This window comes from Amblyomma maculatum, chromosome 8, assembly GCF_055883805.1.
Source record: "Amblyomma maculatum isolate TAMU_Amacu chromosome 8, ASM5588380v1, whole genome shotgun sequence".
NCBI classification, from domain to species: Eukaryota; Metazoa; Arthropoda; class Arachnida; order Ixodida; family Ixodidae; genus Amblyomma; species Amblyomma maculatum.
Genome location: NC_139351.1, coordinates 119,782,334 through 119,801,959, shown reverse-complemented (window position 1 = coordinate 119,801,959; position 19,626 = coordinate 119,782,334). Strand labels below are relative to the sequence as shown.

The following is a 19,626-nucleotide window of genomic DNA, read 5'->3' as shown; positions in this document are numbered from 1 at the left end:
TCGAGAATAACCCAAAGATCCCTACCTACCTACCTACCTACCTACCTACCTACCTACCTACCTACCTACCTACCTACCTACCTACCTACCTACCTACCTACCTACCTACCTACCTACCTACCTACCTACCTACCTACCTACCTACCTACCTACCTACCTACCTACCTACCTACCTACCTACCTACCTACCTACCTACCTACCTACCTACCTACCTACCTACCTACCTACCTACCTACCTACCTACCTACCTACCTACCTACCTACCTACCTACCTACCTACCTACCTACCTACCTACCTACCTACCTACCTACCTACCTACCTACCTACCTACCTACCTACCTACCTACCTACCTGCCTACCTGCCTGCCTGCCTGCCTGCCTGCCTGCCTGCCTGCCTGCCTGCCTGCCTGCCTGCCTGCCTGCCTTGCCTTGCCTTGCCTTGCCTTGCCTTGCCTTGCCTTGCCTTGCCTTGCCTTGCCTTGCCCTGCCCCGCCCCGCCCCGCCCCGCCCCGCCCCGCCCCGCCCCGCCCCGCCCCGCCCCGCCTTGCCCTGCCTTGCCTTGCCTTATGTTCCACAGGAGTTCCCTGTGGAACTACCTACCTACCTACCTTTTATTATGTTCCACAGGAGTTCCCTGTTTACGTTGTCATACGCCCCGTTTATGTCTAGGAAGGCCAAATACAAAGGTCTATTTTCCACTCTAGATATTTCGATGCATTGGGTAAGCACGAACAGGCTATCAGCTAAGCGCCTACCATTTCTAAAGCCGTTCTGAAGTTCTCCGAGTATCTTGTTACATTCTACCCATGCTTGCACCTTTAATTTCACCGCCTGCGTGGCCAACCTCTTTATTTCCCAGCACATCTAGTTCCCCCTCACCATGTTGGATGCTTCAACAGCCCCTCGAGTCAGTTGGTTGTGGTAAATGTAGATTACCACAGTTTCCGCGAACGCCAATCGGCAAGGAGGCTACTGCCACACGTTCTGGAAAGCTCGGCCAAATGCCCATCTACGGCAACACTGCTGGCAATCTTTGCGTGCCCGCGCAGAGGAAGCGCGTTGAGTGGGTTAAAGTACAAACGCAAGTTGAGGATGTTATAATGAAAGTAATCAGAAAAGGCCATGTGTATGACATATAATGTGAATACGAGATGTTCACTAATGGTGGATCTCTAAGGATTGAAAGGGTAGGAGAGGGCGCAGAAGGTGATGTGGATGAATGAGATCAGGAAGAGTGCCGGGATCATGTGGACGAAGCTGCTGGCACAGGAATGCTGGGATATGGCAGTGGCCTGATGGGGGTCATCGGATTAGCTGCAGATAAGACAGACATGCAGGATACAAACCTCGCGTTCAATGCAAAGCAATAATTAAAGCGAGGAAGGTCGCACACGAAAAGGAGAAAAAAACAACCACACATTTCACATTTAGCGCCTTTTTATGCCGGTTATCAACTGTGTGATTTCGTTCTAATGTCCTGCTGAACACTTATCAGGCGCCTCGGAAAATAAGCTCTAAGCAGAAATACTGCGTCTATGTTCTTACTTGGCTGCTAGTCTCTAAAATGACCACATATAAATAACCCTTAATTAAACCATTGTACAATGTTACCGCCGAGTTGGTTTCTGGTTGCAGGCTTCGAGAGCAGAGTGGTAAGGTAAGGAGCAGGTTAAATTGCGAGTCAAAACAGAAATTCAGAGGCTGTTTTTTTTTTCTTGCTTTACTTCAAGTAGTCGACACTACAAGAAATTTCTAAACGTCCTCGTGACGTGATGGTGAACTTTCGGCAGCAGGCAAGTACTATCAAATCCTAGAAGTCATTTCGCCAGAAACTAGACACGGAGTACACGTTTGTGGCTGCCTGATAAGGAAAGTCGCAGACAGTCGAGCGAAGGTTCTAGGCCTAGATAGGACGAGAACCTAAAGATGTGATAACGGTCACTCTAACAAGAAACAAACAGAAATGTTGCTATAGCCTCAGAAAATGAAAATGACAAAGAAAAACATGAACCGGACCGTCTTCTCTTGCTGGCCAGGCATGCAAAATGGACGACGCTAGCTTAGGTCTAGAAGGCAGAACAAAAACGGTAGAGCCCAGCTTAACCCGTTTCAACTATGTTCGATGACTCCTCTGGGACCTCGGAATCGCTCTGAAGCTACGGATTTTCCTTCCTGCTTTGTGTGAAATTCGACAAAGTGTGTGTTTTGTTTTAGCTGTTCGCTGGACCGTGTGCTGTTACAGCGTGTTTCCTTCCTGACAGTGGACGGAGTAGCTTAAGTCGAAGAGTATTCCCGGTTCCTCTTTGAAGTCTGGCGTCGTCGGCATCGTCGACGTCGCCAAGTGAAGTCCACTTCGTGGATCAAAGTTGTCGCGAACTTTGTTGCACCTCTTCTGCAAACGCCGCAATGGTGAGTTTTGTTCAGATCTTAGTTTTGCCGCTTACGTTTCTGCATCATGCTCTAGCGTTAAATGTGATCCCCAATCTTTTCTAAGCGTGAAAAACAAATTGCTTTCCCCGATTCAGATCGCCATAATAATAAGTCGTTACGTTTTAAGATTTCCTGCACAAATCTGGTTTAAAAATGTAGTGTATCCGCCTATAGAAGACAGTACACTAATGAGTGCTGACGAAAGCTGATCGAACCAGTGGTTCTGAAGACTTAATGTGCAGATTTTATCGTTGTGTCAAGTCATGCGGATAAGAATGTAGGTGATGTTAACGAGTCGAAATTCGCGTTTGACACGCCTGCTACTATATTTAAGTTTAGACAAACCGTTCCGGTAGTTATTTTTCTGTTATTTCTACCTTAAATATCAAGCATTAGCTGAGCACATGTGCACTAGGTGTATTTACAGGGTGGTTCCCCTAAGGAAGAGCACGAGGTAGCGTGGCCGCGCTCCGGGAGGCGGAAGTACATCCGGCGCTGTCAGCATTGAAGCAAACTGCCGCAAGCGCACCGGGGCATAGAGGCTGTGCTTCGGGTCATTTGCTATAGGGAACCTGCGCTGCATAAGTGGGGCACCAATTGTACCACAGCGTGACTCAAAAACGCTGCTGTTAGCCGCTTGGTTCGCGATAAACGACCGAGCACACTCGGCAGCATTATACATACGTGTGTGACACATAGCGTTCTTGCCCAGGCGATCCCGATGTAGCCCACTTACCTGACACATGCCATGCAAAGCTTCGACAGAGCGTGCAATCTGATTCCTGTAAGCTCCTGCAGGTGGCGTGAAAACTCCCTAAAAAGCCGCCTCAGAAGTGTTTGCTCTTCTCGCTAGGATATGTGTTACGGCGCGGCATCGACACAGCAAACATCATTGCAGGTTGCCTATCCACAGTACAGTGCTTTCTATGCTGTGAAGGACATCTAGGTTTCTTCCCGATTGCAGCGCTCGCGAACGCCGAGACAGCACCTGCAGCGCATTGTCGCTGGTTGCTCGTACTGTCTAGTACGATTTTAACATTATCGCGCAAGCGGGGACCGAGACCACAAGACACGCTATAGCCCAGAATCCTCTGCCGTGGCGAGGGAGGTATCCAGTCAGCTTCCCTTGCTCTCTTTGCTGTTCCTTAGGCAGCCGACGCACTCCTCTGTATGAGTTGCTTTTTAATTTGTTTTATTTGCTTTCGCGAGCAGGGAGTGACCACATTTCGCATGCTTTATTTCCACCAATTTTCGTTATGGTCCACGAAGATAATAGGCAACCAAATGTGCACCTTATCACGATGAATAGAAAGCTTAAACTGGAAACAAATGCGGCAAAAGAATGGTTGGTGACTTCGTCGCGGGGGTGATGTTGTAGCATATATGCACCAACGGAAGTGGGAAAGAAGAATGCGAAATCATCATTTTCCGTGTTCTGAAACCGGTCGCTAGGTGCCTAGAACGCTATGCTGGTCGACACTCGTGCGATAACCTTCAAAACGCGCTAGAATGTACAGCTCAGGAGCCCCTCTTCCCAGGCAACAACCTCGGTGAAATTCGTTTTTTGCTGCAAGCTTCTCACTTCAGTGCCGGTTTCATTTATGGGGTTTAACTCACAAAGCGACTGCGACTGCGGGGACTCCATAGTCAAGGGCCAATGATTACGGTCGACCACCTGGACCACTGCAGTAGGTAATGGCAACCAACTACAGTATTTTCTGTCAAGAAAACCCTATGGCCAGTCACAATAGCATTAATGATAGGGCGCCGGAAGATGAGCCCCCAGGTTGGAAGGCGTCCCACATGTTACTGGGGATGAACAAAGGGCGATTCCTAGTACCTCTAGGACGAATAAAGCGGCTGGGCTAAAGCCAAAAGGACGCTCAGCTGTGGACGTGTCGGGAAGCGACCGGAAAGTCCGAGGTTGTAAGGAGATATATCGCATAGCAACATGTAATGTAAGATCTATGACGCAAGGTAAACCGGATGTCGTCAAGCGAGAAATGGAGAGATTGAACATTGATATCTTGAGTATTAGCGCGCTCAAGTTCACCGGAATGGGCGAATTCATTTCCGGTGACCATTATGTTTTTTATTGTGGGCACGAATCCAGGAGAAGGAATGGGGTCGCTCTCATAGTAAACAGAAGAATGGGAAAAGCAGTGCTAGGGTACAACCCCCAAGAAAGACCGAATGATTTGACTTCGGATCCAAGGTCACCCTTTCAACATAACAGTTATCCAAGTCTATGCACTAACAACTACTGCTGAAGAAGCTGAGGTTGAGAGATTTTATGCTGATCTGCAATGCCTTTTAGACCGCACTCCATCATCAGACGTCCTTTTTCTCGTAGGAGACTGGAATATTAAGGTGGGCAGTGAAGAAATATCTGGAATTACAGGCAAGTTCGGTCTTCGCGAGTCAAATGAAGCTGGGCACAGCCTAGTAGAGTTTTGTCAAGAAAACAACCTGGCCATAGCGAATACTCATTTTCTACCGCACAAGAGGCGCTTGTACACAAGAGGCGCTTGTACACTGTGCCGGAATCAGATTAATTATATCCTTTGCCGGCAGAGATGTAGAAGCCCTATAGAAGCAGTAAAAATATTGCCTGGGGTCGATTGTGGCACCGATCATCAGCTTCATGTTGCCACATTTTAGCTTCGATTGAGGAAAATGCAGAACAGTAGAAGACCTTCCAGGTGTGATCTGGATCAAATTCCATCAGAATATGCTGTGGAAGTGAGAAATCGATTTCAAGAATCAGACCTAGAACAGCGAGAGCTTGAAGAGTTGGGGGCTGATGTTCCTTATATAATACAAGAACTGTCTACTAAGGTAGTTCCAAAGCAAAAAAATACAACAAAGCAAACTGGTTGTCTGAAGAGGCTTTGCAAATAGCTGAGAAAAGGAGGATGGCAAAAGTTAAGGGTGAGAGAAAAAGATACAAGGTTCTCAATGCGGATTTTCAGCGAATAACAAGGAGAGATAAGAATGCCTTCCTGAACACAGTGTCAAGCAGTTGAGGACAACAGTCAATTGAGGAACACAAGAGCTCTCTGTATAAGGCAGTCAAAGATATCAAAGGAAGCTTCTGTGCTAAGCTCGGTGTGATAAAGGACAAACGAGGCAGGGATCTCACTGAAGCGTAGGAAATAAAGGAGAGATGGCAAGGATACACAGAAGAACTGTACAAGAAGGACCCGTATGTGCAAACCCAACTTAAGACGGTTGTGATCCCTGATCTCGAGCCGTGCATCCTGAAGAGTGAAGTTGAATCGGCCTTAGCCAGCCTTGCTAAGAACGAAGCTAGCGGAATTGATGGCATTCCAGCTGAGTTGCTTCAAAACCTTAACGATGACGCTGTTAACGTTCGGTTTAACTTATGTCAGCAAATTTGGACAACCCTGCAGTGGCCACAAGATTGGAGGAGGTCCATTTACATGATGGACAGTAATGTATATTGCGCAAAAAGACGAGACAAAGAGGAGAAGTGGACAACGACGGCATGCCGTCGTTGTCCACTTCTCCTCTTTGTCTCGTCTTTTTGCGCAATATACATTACTGTCCATCATGGTTCACCAACTCGCCCAATCAGCCGTTCTTCTACAGTCCATTTACATCCCCATTCCAAAGAAAGGCAGTGACAAAGATTGTTACAACTACCGCACGAACGTGCTTATTTCGCATGCTAGCAAGGTGATGTTGAAAATCCTCCAAAGTAGGTTGCGGCAGTATGTGGATCGGGAGCTTCCGGACGTGCAAGCTGGGTTTCGCAAGGGAAGATGAACTAGGGACCAGATTGCCAACCTTCGCTGGATCATGGAAAAAGCAAGAGAGTTCCAGGAGCCCATCTACTTCTGATTTATTGATTATGCGAAAGCGTTTGACTGCGTAGATCACAACAGAGTGTGACAAGCTCTCCAAGCGATGGGAGTTCCAATTCACCTCATCTGTCGCCTCAGGAATCTGTATGAAGGACAAGAGGCCACAGTCAGAATTCAGAATGATCTTACAGATCGGTTCCCGATTGATAAAGGAGTCAGACAAAGCTGCATATTCTTGCCCTGCCTATTTAATCTATATGCTGAGTGCATCATGAGGAAGGCCGGTCTGGACGAGTCAACAGCTCGAGTGAAGATTGCTAGAAAACGTATCAGCAACCTTAATACTCGGATGATACCATTTTAATGGCAGAAAGTGAAGTGAAACTCCAGAGACTTCTGATGCGCGTACAAGAAGAGAGCGAGAAGTTTGGGCTTAAATTGAACATTAAAAAGACAAAGACAATGGCGTCTTGTCCTATCAGGTCCTGAAGCATCAAGGGACAAGAAGTGGAAGCCGTGACATGTTTTCTCTTCTTGGGCTCCAAGATTACCCCGGAAGGTGACTGCATTCATGATATTAGGAGACGCCTGCTTTTGGGAAAGAGAGCCATGGCTAGCATTGACCGCCTAGTTAAGAGCAGAGACATCAGACTGCCAACCAAGATACATAAAACTCGTGCTATGGTCTTTCCAGTTGTGATGTATGGATGCGAGAGCTGGACTGTGAAAAAGGCCGACCGCCGAAGAATTGACGCGTTTGAATTGTGGTGCTGACGGAGACTCTCGAGAGTTCCTTGGACTGCCAGACGATCAAATCAGTCGATATTGTCGACTATAAACCTTGACTGCTCATTGGAGGGTCGAATTCTAAAGTTAAAGCTCAGCTACTTTGGTCATCTGATGAGAAGAGAGGAGTCGCTGGAGAAAGCTTTGATTTTGGGAGAGGTTGAAGGTTACCGGAGAAGAGGCATGCAGCGATCGCCATGGTTAGATGGCATCCTCGAGGCGCTGCAGATGAAGTTATGTGATGTTAGGAAGAGAGTGACAGACCATAAAGCGTGGCGTGATATGGTCTATAAGGTCACGAAGAGTCGGACACAACTGAATGACTGAACTGAACCTGGCTTTTTTGAGTGTGCTGATATCCCTCAGCACACGGGCGCCTTGCATTTCGCCGCCATCTATAAATGAGGCCTCTGGTGAGGCTGATAAACTGCTACAAATGACTGCCTGGCTATATGGCTGGTCTGCCTCTGTGAACGTTTCTCTAATGAATGAATGATGAACCATCAAGCGTTGTTGGCTCAGACATTTTTATCGGCTTACATACCGTCATGCGATCAGTTATTTTACTTACATGTGTTACTTAATTTATTTTTTCTTTGCATGATCTCTATGCAATAAAAACGATGCAACGGTGAGGTGCTGAAGCGTTGTTTAGTTGCACCTAGCCATGTCTTGTGTCGCACAGTGCGACAGAAGGCGTATTGTAGGCTTAAGTCTGCAAGTTTATTCTGGAAGCAAAATATTCATATTGCTAAGTTGGTTACTCTCGACCGTGAATCGGATAACCGAAGTATACAGAGAAGAGCAATGAATTAAAGTTGCTCTATAAAAAGTCCGCCCAAAAGTCACCACTGAGAAGGACGACATGGCCATTGCTACGCAGCGGTCAAGACAACCGCAAATAAGGGAAAATGACAACTGCGTCGATCTTAAATATGTGTAAAAAAAAAACAGTAAAGCATCGTATGTAAGAGGGCCCACCACTGTATTTCTGCCACGAAATATTTATAAACGACGCCCTCACCCCAGCCGCAGCGGCCGGGATCGAACGCCATGAGGCCATGTGTTGTGGAATATCGGCGCACGTGAATTACGCCGCAGGTGGTCGACCGTAATCATCTGTTCTCAAATTTCCGTAATCATAGGTCCCCCGTAGCTTCTGTCGCCTTGAGACGCTAAACCATATAAATCAAGCCAAACCAACCCTGAGGTGAGAAGCTTGAATCAATATAGAACGAGTGAGGTTGTGGCATTGGGAAGAAAGGCCGCTGAGGTTTCGTACGTGCAACAAGCGAGGACGAGCTGCCCCTAGTATGCTTTTTCGCAGTGGCGCGTCCATAAGTGAGCGCTGCAGCCATGCAAAAACCTAGGTGGGCTTCACCGCAGAGCAACTACTGTGCCCTCCTGCTTTGTAGAAAATGACATGGAGCACCGCTTCCAGGCCCGTGTGAACCTGTGTCAGTTTGCTTCGATGCATGGCCATGTCAGACGCCCTGGCTCCCCGTGGAACGCGGCTACGCTGAGCCGTGTTCTTACTTAGACTGGATCACCCTGTACGACCGTCCGAGCGCTGATGTGTTGGCTATCGTCGGTGATAGAAGATGTAATGTATTTACCACAGCAAGATGTCGGACGTAGCACTAAGATGAATAGCGGTAAATTTTGTCGAAACTACGTTCCCGAGAGTTCGAGTTAAACGTGTTGGAGGCGAAACTATAGTTGTAAGTACGCCTGTGATCCGTGTTGCGATGCCCGGAGCAGCACGAGTTTTTCTTGAACTGCCGAGCTTCTGAAATTGCTCCACAGACTTACTTTTAGCCACATATGGCTACGTTGTAAACGCCAATTAATATACGTACTATTTCCCAAATGATTCCATTGCACGGGTGCAGTGTATTATAGATAACGCCTCGCGTAAAGTAGCTTGCATTCGAGGATGCGGCCCCCTACTGACTGCCTGTATCATTTTCGGCTTTCCGTGTCGTATCTGCAATCTCTGGCGAAGAGCCCCAGGGCCGCGCTGTCGTTACACTATTGCGTGTAGCAACTGCTCTAACTGCATCGACTTGATCCCCGCAAATTGAAAACTGAAGTGGATTTCAAGGGAAGGAAAGCGTAGCTAACGGCGGCAGAAAATCAGGTGGACGGATGAGGTAAGCCTACTCCGCCCACCTAATTTTCTGAAGCCCCCTGCCATGCTTTCCTTCCTTAAGAATCCAATTTGTTACCCTTAGCGACCATCCGTTATCCTCATTGCACACTGAATGTCCTGCCCACGCTCATTTCTTCTTGATTTCGACTGGAATGTCATTAACTTGAGTTATTTCCCTAGCCACCTCTGCACGCTTCCTATCCTTTGACATTACCCAACCATCTACCGTTCCATAGCTCTCTGCTTTGTCCTAATTCGAGTAGAAAACTTTTCGTTAGCCTCCAGGTTTAATCCCCACAGGTGAGTACAGGTGAGATGCAATTGTTACAACTTCTGTCTTTAGCGATACCGTTAAGCTTCCAGTCATGACCAGCGAGTACTTGCCGAATACGCTCTATCCCAGTCTTGTTGTTTTAGTTATTTTGCCTTCGTGGTCCGGGTCGGCGGTTAATATCTGCGCCCTAAGTAGTAGTATAAGTAATAAAACCCCGGCCCTCAGTCACCAGCGGCTGCGGAACAACTGACCACAGCGGCGGTCAGACCTGTGACGCAGCAGGTGGTGCTAAGAGTTCGTGGCTCCGCTGGATAGGCCGCCATTGGAAACTGACTCTGCCAACGTTTAACGCTTAAACCCTAGCTAGTGAAGCTAGTTTAGCAGTGCTGTTAGAGGAACTAGAGGGTATGAAATGGGATGTCATAGGGCTAAGTGAGGTTAGGAGGCCGAATGAGGCATATACTGCACTGAAGGATGGGATGCGTTATCGAGATTTACCGGAGAGGCGAATACTAGGAGTAGGTTTCCTTGTCAATAAGTATATAGCGGGTAATAAAGATGAATTGTATGATAATAATGACAGGGGGGCAGGCATCATAATTAGGCTCAATGAGCATTATAAACTGAAGGTTGTACTGGCCTCTGAAGCTACATGTAGTTATGATGACCAGGCATTTGAAAGCTTCTACGAAGATGTAGAATCGGCAATGCGAATAGTAAAGACGCAGTACACTTTACTAATCGGTGGCTTCAATGCTAAGGTAGGGAAAAAGCAGGCAGGAGACCAGGCAGTAGGTGACTATGGCATTGGTTTTAGTATTATCAGGGGGGAGTTACTAGTTGAGTTTGCAGAGCGGAATAAGTTAAGAAACATGAATACCTTCTTCAGCAAACGGAAGAACCGGAAATGGATACGGAAAAGTTCTAACGGGGAGACTAAAAATAAAATTGACGTCATACTGTGTTCAACCCCCGTCATTATGCAAGAGGTAGAGGTAATTCGGAAAGTGCGATGCAGTGACCACAGGATGGTGAGGTCCCGAATTAGCCTAAATCTGAAGAAGGAACGCAACGTATTAGTAAGAAAGAAACCCATTAATGAATTAGTGGTGACGGAGAGGGAGAAGAGTTCAGGATCTCGCTACAGAATAGATATTCAGCTCTAAGTGAGCATGGCAACAGTACCCTAGAAGCATTGAACAATAATTTCAGAGATATATTTACTGCGTGCGCTGCAGAAGTAGGCAGTAGGATAGTTAGGATACCGGCGCGCTGTCTAAGGAGACGAAAGATTTGATTAAGAAACGCCAGTGTATGAAAGCTTCCAATCGAACAGACCAGATAGAATTGGCCGAGATATCAAAGCTAATTAATAAGCGCCAGGTGGCCGATATAAGGATGTATAACATGGAAAAAATTGAGCATGCTGTAAAGAACGAGGGAAGCCTTAAAGCGATAAAGAAGAAATTGGGCATAGGCAGAAACCAGATGTGTGCGATAAGGGACAAGGAGGGCAATGTCATCACGAATATGGAGAAGATAGTCAAAGTAGCCGAGGAGTTCTATACAGATCTCTGCAGTAGCCAAAGTAGTCAGGACCGTAATGAGATTGGCTTCAGAGAAAAACAGTACTTTCCACCAGTGAAGAAGGACGAGGTCTAGAAAGCATTAGAAACTATGAAAAGGGGGAAAGCAGATGGGGAGGATCAGATAACTATAGATTTGTTGAAAGGCAGGGGGATATATAGTGCTAGAAAAACTGGCCACCCTGTATAAGCAGTGGCTGGTGTCATCGACGGCACCGGAACCATGGAAGAATGCAAACATTATCTTCTTTCGTAAGAAAGGAGACGCTAAGGACCTTAAAAATTGTTGACCGATCAGCTTACTGTCTGCTACGTATTAGGTATTTACTAAGGTAATCGCTAATAGAATCAGGGCAACCTTAAACTGCAACGAAGCAAAGGATCAAGCAGGTTTTCGGAAACGGTACTCTACTATCGATCATATCCATACCATCAACCAGGTGATAGCAAAATGGAATATGACCAGCCCTTATACATAGCATTCATTGAATACGACAAAGCATTTGATTCAGTAGAAACCTCGGCGGTGATGCAGGCATTGCGAAATCAGGGGGTAGACGAGCCGTACGTGAAAGTACTGGAAGACATATATAGTGGCTACACAGCAACCATAGTTTTGCATAAATAAAGTAACAAAATTTACATAAAGGAAAGTGTTAGGCAAGGAGACACGATCTGCCCAGTACTATTCACAGCTTGTTTAGAGGACGTATTCAGAGACTTGGAATTGGAGCAGTTAGGGATAAGGGTAGATGGAGAGTACCTCAGTAATCTTCGATTTGCTGATGACATTGCCTTGCTAAGTAAGTCGGGGAGGAACCGAAAATAATTATCGATGACCTAGGCAGGAAAAGTATAAAGGAAGGCTTAAAAATCAATATGCAGAAGACTAAGGTAATGTTCAACAGCCTCGGCAAGGAACAGCATTTTACGTTTGGTAACGAAGCACTGGAAGTTTTGGGCGAATATGTGCACTTAGGACAGGTAGTAACCGCAGATCGGGACCATGAAAAGGTAATAACAAGAAGAATAAGGTTGGGATGAAGCGCATTTGGCAAGCACTCGCAGATTATGACTAGCAGATTACTGTTATCGCTCAAGAGGAAAGTATACAACAGTTGCATCTTACCTGTACTCACCTATGGGGCTGAAACGTGGAAGCTATAGCCAAGAGGGTTCTACTTAAGTTGAGGACAACGCAGAGGGCTATGGAACGAAAAATGATAGGGGTAACATTAAGAGATAGGAAGCGTGCAGAGTGGGTCAGAGAAATAACTCAAGTTACCGACATTCTAGCGGACATTAAGAAGAAGAATTGAACATGGGCAGGACATGTAGTACGAAGAGAGGATAACATATGGTCGCTTAGGGTAACAAACTGAATTTCAAGGCAAGGATAGAGTAGCAGAGGGCGGCAGAAAGTTAGGTGGGCGGATGAGGTTAAGAAGTTCGCAGGAGTCAAGTGGATGCAGCTAGCACAGAACCGGGTTAATTGGTGAAATATGGCAGAGGCCTTCGCCCTTTTTGGGTCTAGTCAGGCTGATGATGATGATGATGAAGTAGTAGACATGTCCGCTTGCCGCTTCCAGTGCTTTCCTACCTATTGTAAACTGATGTTATTTTCCGAGGCTGCTGAACATTACTTTAGTCATCTGTATATTAATATTTATGCCTAACTTTGTGCTTTTCCTTGCAAATCATTTCCTGAGCTATTTAGCGAGATTAAGCGTAGGTTACTGAGATATTAACCGTCAACTGTTACCACTAACTGCTCCCATTAGAAGGCTCTTTATAATTCCTCTAAGCAATTCCTCTAAGCAAGCGGCGAATAGTAACTGGCAAGTCTCCTTGCCTAACCCCTTTCTTTCTGGGAATTTTTATTAATTTCTTTTGTGGAGCTCCAACTATGACTGCTGTGCAGCCACTATAGTCAGCGTCCGGTCCTTTCAGATGTGCCTAATGTAGACCCTGATTTCGCAATCGCTGCGTGACTACCGAGGTTTTCACTAAGTCAAATAACCCTTCACAATGAATGAATTCTGTGTATAAGGGATGGACATATTCCAACCATTTTCCATTACCTGGTCGATAGTGTGGATATTATCGATATTAGAGTAATCTTTTCGAAAAGCTGCTCGATCAATTGTTTGATTGAAGTGTAAGGTTGCCTTGTTTCTATTAGCAATCATCTTAACGATTACCTTATACGTAACAGATGCAAGCTGATAGGTCCGTATGTATTCTAAAAATATGTGCAAAAATGTTCTGTCATAGAGTGAACTGAGCGATGATTTTCTTTGGTGGTTATAACCTATTAAGCGAATGCTGCGAATTGCTGTTCCAACAATCTCGCTTCCGACAATGAATTCACGATTCTATACGGTTATATTCCTATGCGTGGACTCTTTTATGCGAACAAAAATGCCATAATTACTGCGCTGAAAATCATACTGAACGAAGAACTTCAGCCACTGCTTGTCCTTCTTGTGACGTATGTTTATTCCCTTTTTACTCACCATATGTTCGTGAAAAACTGCGTATACAGAAATGATATTTGGCGCTGAATACGAAGCCGCCTTGCGATTCTACCTGAAGTTTACGTGAATTGCATTCTGCCTTTTTATGAAAATACGTCATTTTCATAAAACTGAGACTAGGAAGAAGTTAAGACGTTATATCGACAGAGCATTAACGTCATATTTCACGGTTGCCATGATAAATTCTCTTCGACGTTTTTTCTTTTTTTTTTTTTTTATCTGTTGTGGTTAAGCGAAGAAAATGGCTCTTCTTCACTGTGATACTTCAGCATACTCTAATCGAAATGGAAAATGCTCTTAAGTACATACAGGACCATCCTCAGCCCTCGCCACTTTTCTAACGACAATGACTTCACGCCTATTGTCTGTGCAAGTGATGGCTTCATGAAGCAAGACACGGATGCCGACCAGGTTCCCGACACTATCTTCAGCTTCGGTTGTAGCCAAAGACAGCAAAGCTCGCCATCATGAAGTCCGTCAAACAGTAGGCAAAGTAGCCTTTGTCAAGCGTATTGGGGAACTGTGTACGGGCTGCTGGTTTCAATACTTTTCCCAGAGGGGGCAGTTTTTTCGTGCTGTCGTTCACTTTGGCCCACGTGAAGTAGCCTTGAGAAATTCGACACATCGAAGAGCGACCAGATCCAATCACGCTAGATGCAGGCTATTAGTCTGATTATGCAGTTACACAAAAATACGCATTATAAACTAGCAGAAGTATCGCATTCCACTATGTACAGAGTCAGTCACACTTGTCCCGAGCGCTTGAGCAATCTGCGTCGGAGCTAATTAAGTGAAATATTTTCTAGGAATATTTGGACTTCGCAAAGAACTTGTGCCTTTGCTGTTTTAGGCCTTTTCTCCTCCCCGTGAGCGCAAGTAATATCAGTGCCAGTAGCTGCTCCATATTGCCATATTGTCGCTTAATATCTACCGCATGAGATTGCGCCAGCACTGTAGGCAAGTTTTGGTTTGTTGGGATTAACGTACTAAGGCGACTAAGACTGCTAGAGACGCCGTAGTGGAGAGCTCCAGAATTTCAAAGATCTTGGGGTTTTTATCGTGTACTGACATCGCACAGCACACAGACGCCTAGCTTTTTCGCCTCCATCGAAAAGCAACCGCCAAAACCGGGATTCAATCTCGCATGCTTGGGCACAGTAGTCGAGCGCCCTACCATTGCACTACCCTGGCGGGGGCTCTAGACACGTGTATTCGTCTCTGCAGTTGAGGGAAACCTCTACTCATGTATTCCGCACATGCAGACATCAAAGGGACCGAAGTGACATATTGAAAGAAGACAGTGCAGTCCCCACAGCGTCGCGAAGATGAAGGAGACACAGCGTGGCACTCATCTGCGGCAGGCGAAAGGATACCAGAGAGAAGCAGTGGGGTGCCCTTAAGTTTGTGAGGTAAGGCTGTGTAATGCTGTAACATGAGCTATGACTAACATATTTACTGACAACAACGGATGTTTGAGATTAATGAATCACTGATCATTTGCGCAGGCTGTAACCTCACATACTGATGTGATAAGTGCGCTGTATTTGTACTGATTGGGATTCACAACCACACATTTAATTTGTCCTGATGCTCCCGTAATTGTAGAGGTACTTGCTTTAGAGCCAGTTGGTTCATGCTATTCGCTGGAACAGCGAGTAGAGGGATATAGTTCCTCTTTTTCTAACGCTCTTTTTTACTGTGATCGTATCCTTTCACCATTCAAATGAATTGGATGGGCACCAGATATGTTTCCTCCATGATCTTCCAGAATTCCAAAGCACATCAGCAAATGAAAAGAGGGCAGCCCCCTCTCTCCGTGGACCATCTGCACCAGATGAGGTACTGCGAGGGAGCCCGTAAGGTGACCAGCGCCTTGTTTTCGACACCTGAATCGTCAGGTAGGTTCAGACAGGAAGTTTTGTTCAGAAGGGAAAGAAAACTTTTCACAATGAAACCGAAAACGTAATGCAATATGCGAGAAGCAAACATGGCATATTTGTAGAGCAAGTTGTATCGTGGGGGGGGGGGGGGGGGGGGGGGGCAACAAAAATTATAACTTTGATAATGCTGGTCGGGAATGTATGGGGCCGTGTGCTGTAGTAAGCTGTAGTGGCTTCGTCAATGGCGGAGAATCGGCGTTACACATTCGCGTATGAAGTGCTTTTTTTTTTTTCTGTAATTTTGGCTGAAGTTTTGTGCGACAAACTGTATATACACGCGAGGAAGCATTAAACATTAAATCGTGGTCACATGCGAACAGAACTCGTGGCTCGGCGTAAGGTCCGTAATGAAGGAAAAATCCCGTTTCAATTAATTTCGTATACCGAAGGCGCAGTTAGAGCGTGCAAATTGCGAGAAAATTGAGAAATGAGGCAGTACGTTCAGAACGGCCGTGGTTGGTTCAGTTCAGTTCAGGCGTTCAGTCGTGTCCGACTCTTCGTGACCCTATGGTGACCCTATGCCGTGGTTGGTACACCACAAGAAATCATACGACATCGTTTTATTGCGAAAGCAATACTACTATAGATTTCTAGCCTTCAGCTGCTCCGCTTCGATAGCCACATACGTCTTACCCACGTGACGCTGTGACGTCACACCCCACGTTACACTAGGGTGAAAGCTGGGCTACCAACTCAAGCGGTCGGCGTAGCGCGGCGGTAGCCACGTCTTATCCAAGTGACGCCGTGACGTCACACCACACGTGGCACAAAAGCGAGAGACGGGCTCCCAACTCAAGCGGTTGGCGTGGCGCGGTCGGAGCCGCGACTCAGTTGGCAGGAGCTGACAACTTCGGTCTCTCGTTTCACATGGGACGGTTATGTTAGACTCAGCCTGCTAGGGCCCTGGCATTCACGTTACCCCTATAGTACTAAGGCGCGTTCACACGGGTTGGTTTGAGCGGGGCTTTATATGTGGGCTGGGGAAGAAGAAAAAAAAGAAGAGGAGGAACGGTTGGTCACCCGCAGCTGATGCTTTCGCTCAAAATTTGGTTCAGCTGCTTTGAGCCCTGGTAAATTTTCTAATGGCTTTCTTGCCGCGACTGTATTTATTTGCAGAACAGTGTTTTCTATACAACGTTAGCATGGTTTATGCCTGTTCCAGGATGCTTTTACGAGCTGTCCAGGGCAGCAGAAAGTGAGCAATATTTCACGCTTCAGCAGGAGCGGCAGCCTCCCTGTTTCTTGACACCTGCACGAAAAAGCAGGAAAGGATGACTACTCATTCAGCTTTTGCACCGTATCAGCTGTGAAAGGAGATTGTTCTTTACCTACAGCTATGCTTATATTGCGAAGTAGTATAGAAAACGATGTAGTGACTAGGGTAGGGTCGTACATTCGCTCAGTGCAGGAACGCTGCCTTTGTTTTACCGACGGAATTTCTAGTTTAATGCTCTGCACTGTAGGACGATACTGAAAGAGTAACGCAGATGTCCAGTCCATCTTTCCATATCATATCTAGTACTCCCCGAATTCCAACGCTCACGCCCGCCTATAACCTTCATCGTTTTCTGAAACAACGCCTCCTGCAAAGTAACAGACAGCTTGGTAGCCATGTGAGCAAAGCCGTCGCTTGGCGGCCTCCCCCTTCCCCTTCACTAGTGCATCCCAAGCACCAAGAGTCACTGCATAGATGTGGAAGTTTGAAATCCTAAAGCCACTTTTGGCGCATCTTCTTATTAGACCATTTAGCTTACTCCTTTTTCCCCCCGTGAGGGCGAGCCGGAGGAATCGCTGATACTACTGAAAATGAAAGCCTGACCTCAGGGGATTCCTTTCTTTTAACCCTCGGTAATACCGCGCCCGATGAGGCTCACGGTATGCATCGTGTGGTCTGCGAGTTTCTTCGGGGTCTCTCCGTTATCGCCGTGGTCCAGGAGAAGTCTGCTATTGGAGAAGCCTGAAGAGCAGAAAAGACAGGGACTTGAGAAAGACACAGGACAAGTCGCCTAACTTTGAATCTATTATTTTTTGAGGCACGAAAGCATATTTTTATTGAGCGTTCGCGACTGGTACGTGTCTCACTTCAACGCCTGGAGCACCTCCAGAACAGCAGAAGACACAAGCACAACAGTTTCAGCTTATGTGTCATCGACGCTCGGCCCAGAGTCCAAAGCATCCTCGTCCTCTTCTGACATCTCGGATACCTAACGTAACACTTGCCTCCGCGGAGAAACCGCGGTCCCAGTGCTTGCTAAACAGAGGAGCCGGAATAGTAGTGTTTAAGACGAGTTACGTGAACAGTTTGTGTAGGTGGTGAAGTGGAGTCTGGCAGGAGAGACAGGGACATGATCTTGTGAGTCCCGTCACTAATTTGTGAGGACCCTATTTACGGGGCTGAGTTTCTCGCACAAAGTTACACGGTGGGCCGGGGAGCTAAGTGATGACAACAAAGCCAGACAGACAGTACGCATCTCGGTGGTGATGATCATAGCGATGTTTTTGACCGTCTGAGACGGCCCATAAAACTTCAGATACATCAAATATAGAACATCAAATAGATAAAAACATCAAAAACAGAAGAAAGGGCCCGAAACAAAATAGACGACTAATCGCACGCTAATGCAATGACCACCGCTTTTTCAAAAAAAGCGCAAAAGAAAGGAGCTTTCTTATTGCCACGTTAATGAGGAAGAGGGATAGCACAGAGCCTAGCTCAATATTAAATTTTGAAAGGTTATTGAAGCAGTCCTGCCCGATAAAACGTTTTAATGCGTAGCACTACTAAACATAATCACGGATTTCGTCAATGTCTGGCCGAAGCCGATCGCTCTCTCTTCGTGAACTTGAAGTGGAGAAACAGTAGTTCGCGAGGCGTGAGTCGCGCGGCTCAGCATTGACGAGGCGGAGCGGCAGTCTCTCTCTCTCTGCCCCGCCGGGGTGGCGCAGTGGTTACGGCGCTCGACTACTGTTCCCAAGGACGCAGGATCGAATCCCGGCCTCGGCGGCCGCTTTTCGATGGAGGCGAAAAGCAAGGCGCCCGTGTGCTGTGCGATGTCAGTGCACGTTAAAGAACCCCAGGTGGTCGAAATTTCCGGAGTCCTCCACTACGGCGTCTCTCATAGCCTGAGTCGCTTTGGGACGTTAAACCCCACAAACCAACCAACCAGTCTCTCTCTCTCTCTCTCTCTCTCGCCTGCTCTGTCTGTCACTCCATGAACTTGAAAAGGTGAAAAGAAAGCTGGCGACCTCCGCACCACGCGACTTAGCAATGAGGAGGCGGAGCAGCCCCACAGATGCACCCAGCGAGAGAGTGGGGAATCTCACAGCTGCGGATGGCGCGGTCATCACGGGACGGTGTTGTACAAGCGTGTGCTCTGAGCAGTCGTGTGTCAATTGCGCGTCCATCACTTCGCCATCTCTCTCCTCGCATCAATCATTCCTCAGCCTTCGTGGACAGGAGACGTGTACACGCGGTGCTCCCTGGACCTCGGCTCCAAGCCGCTAGCTACGTTGTGAAGCAGCTTGTACTTACATCCACGCATTACCTGCCGCTCGCCTTCAAGAGCATTTCCCTGCTCTTGGATATACTTTTCTTCATCCTGGAAATCTTCTTTCACTGCTCGGAGTGTACCGATGCCAAACCTCTGGAGCATCTGTTTTGCTCACGCCCTACGTTCTCCTGAAATCCCTCTTTCTCCCTGTGATCCCATCCCGGACCTTTCCTGTGCACCGCACTGCATTCGAAAGACGGATGCAATACATTGCCCCTATTTTGTTCGTGTGTAATAACAGCTGAAGACGGTTTAGGAAAGCTGGGGACGCGGCTGCGCTGCGCGTTTGCTTCGCATAACAATTTATGAAGCCGGAAAGTCTGACACTGCGGCTCAGGTTCTCCGTGCTTGATATGCTTAAGTACAACAGTTCCGAAGACAGTGGGAACGGTAGCCTACTGATAGAGATATTGCAGCTAAGGGGCTCAAGATCCTAGATCACAAGCAGGGATAAGCAGTCCTACGCACCTACCTCGCATTTAACTGATGATGCAAATCAGCTATAATTTTTTTCACGTACCAACATGTTTTGTTCTCTACC

At 46.8% G+C, this 19,626-nt stretch overlaps 1 long non-coding RNA gene across 1 annotated transcript in view; it reads left to right on the top strand.

The window, feature by feature from the left end:
- Positions 1–15,490, top strand: part of LOC146182328 (uncharacterized) — a 50,134-nt gene extending 34,644 nt beyond the window's left edge. Inside the window, exons 3-5 of the long non-coding RNA XR_014700054.1 lie at positions 2,264–2,411; positions 14,857–15,003; positions 15,363–15,490. This is a non-coding gene — a long non-coding RNA (uncharacterized LOC146182328). The remainder of the gene's footprint in view (positions 1–2,263; positions 2,412–14,856; positions 15,004–15,362) is intronic.
- Positions 15,491–19,626: the final 4,136 nt, after the last annotated feature.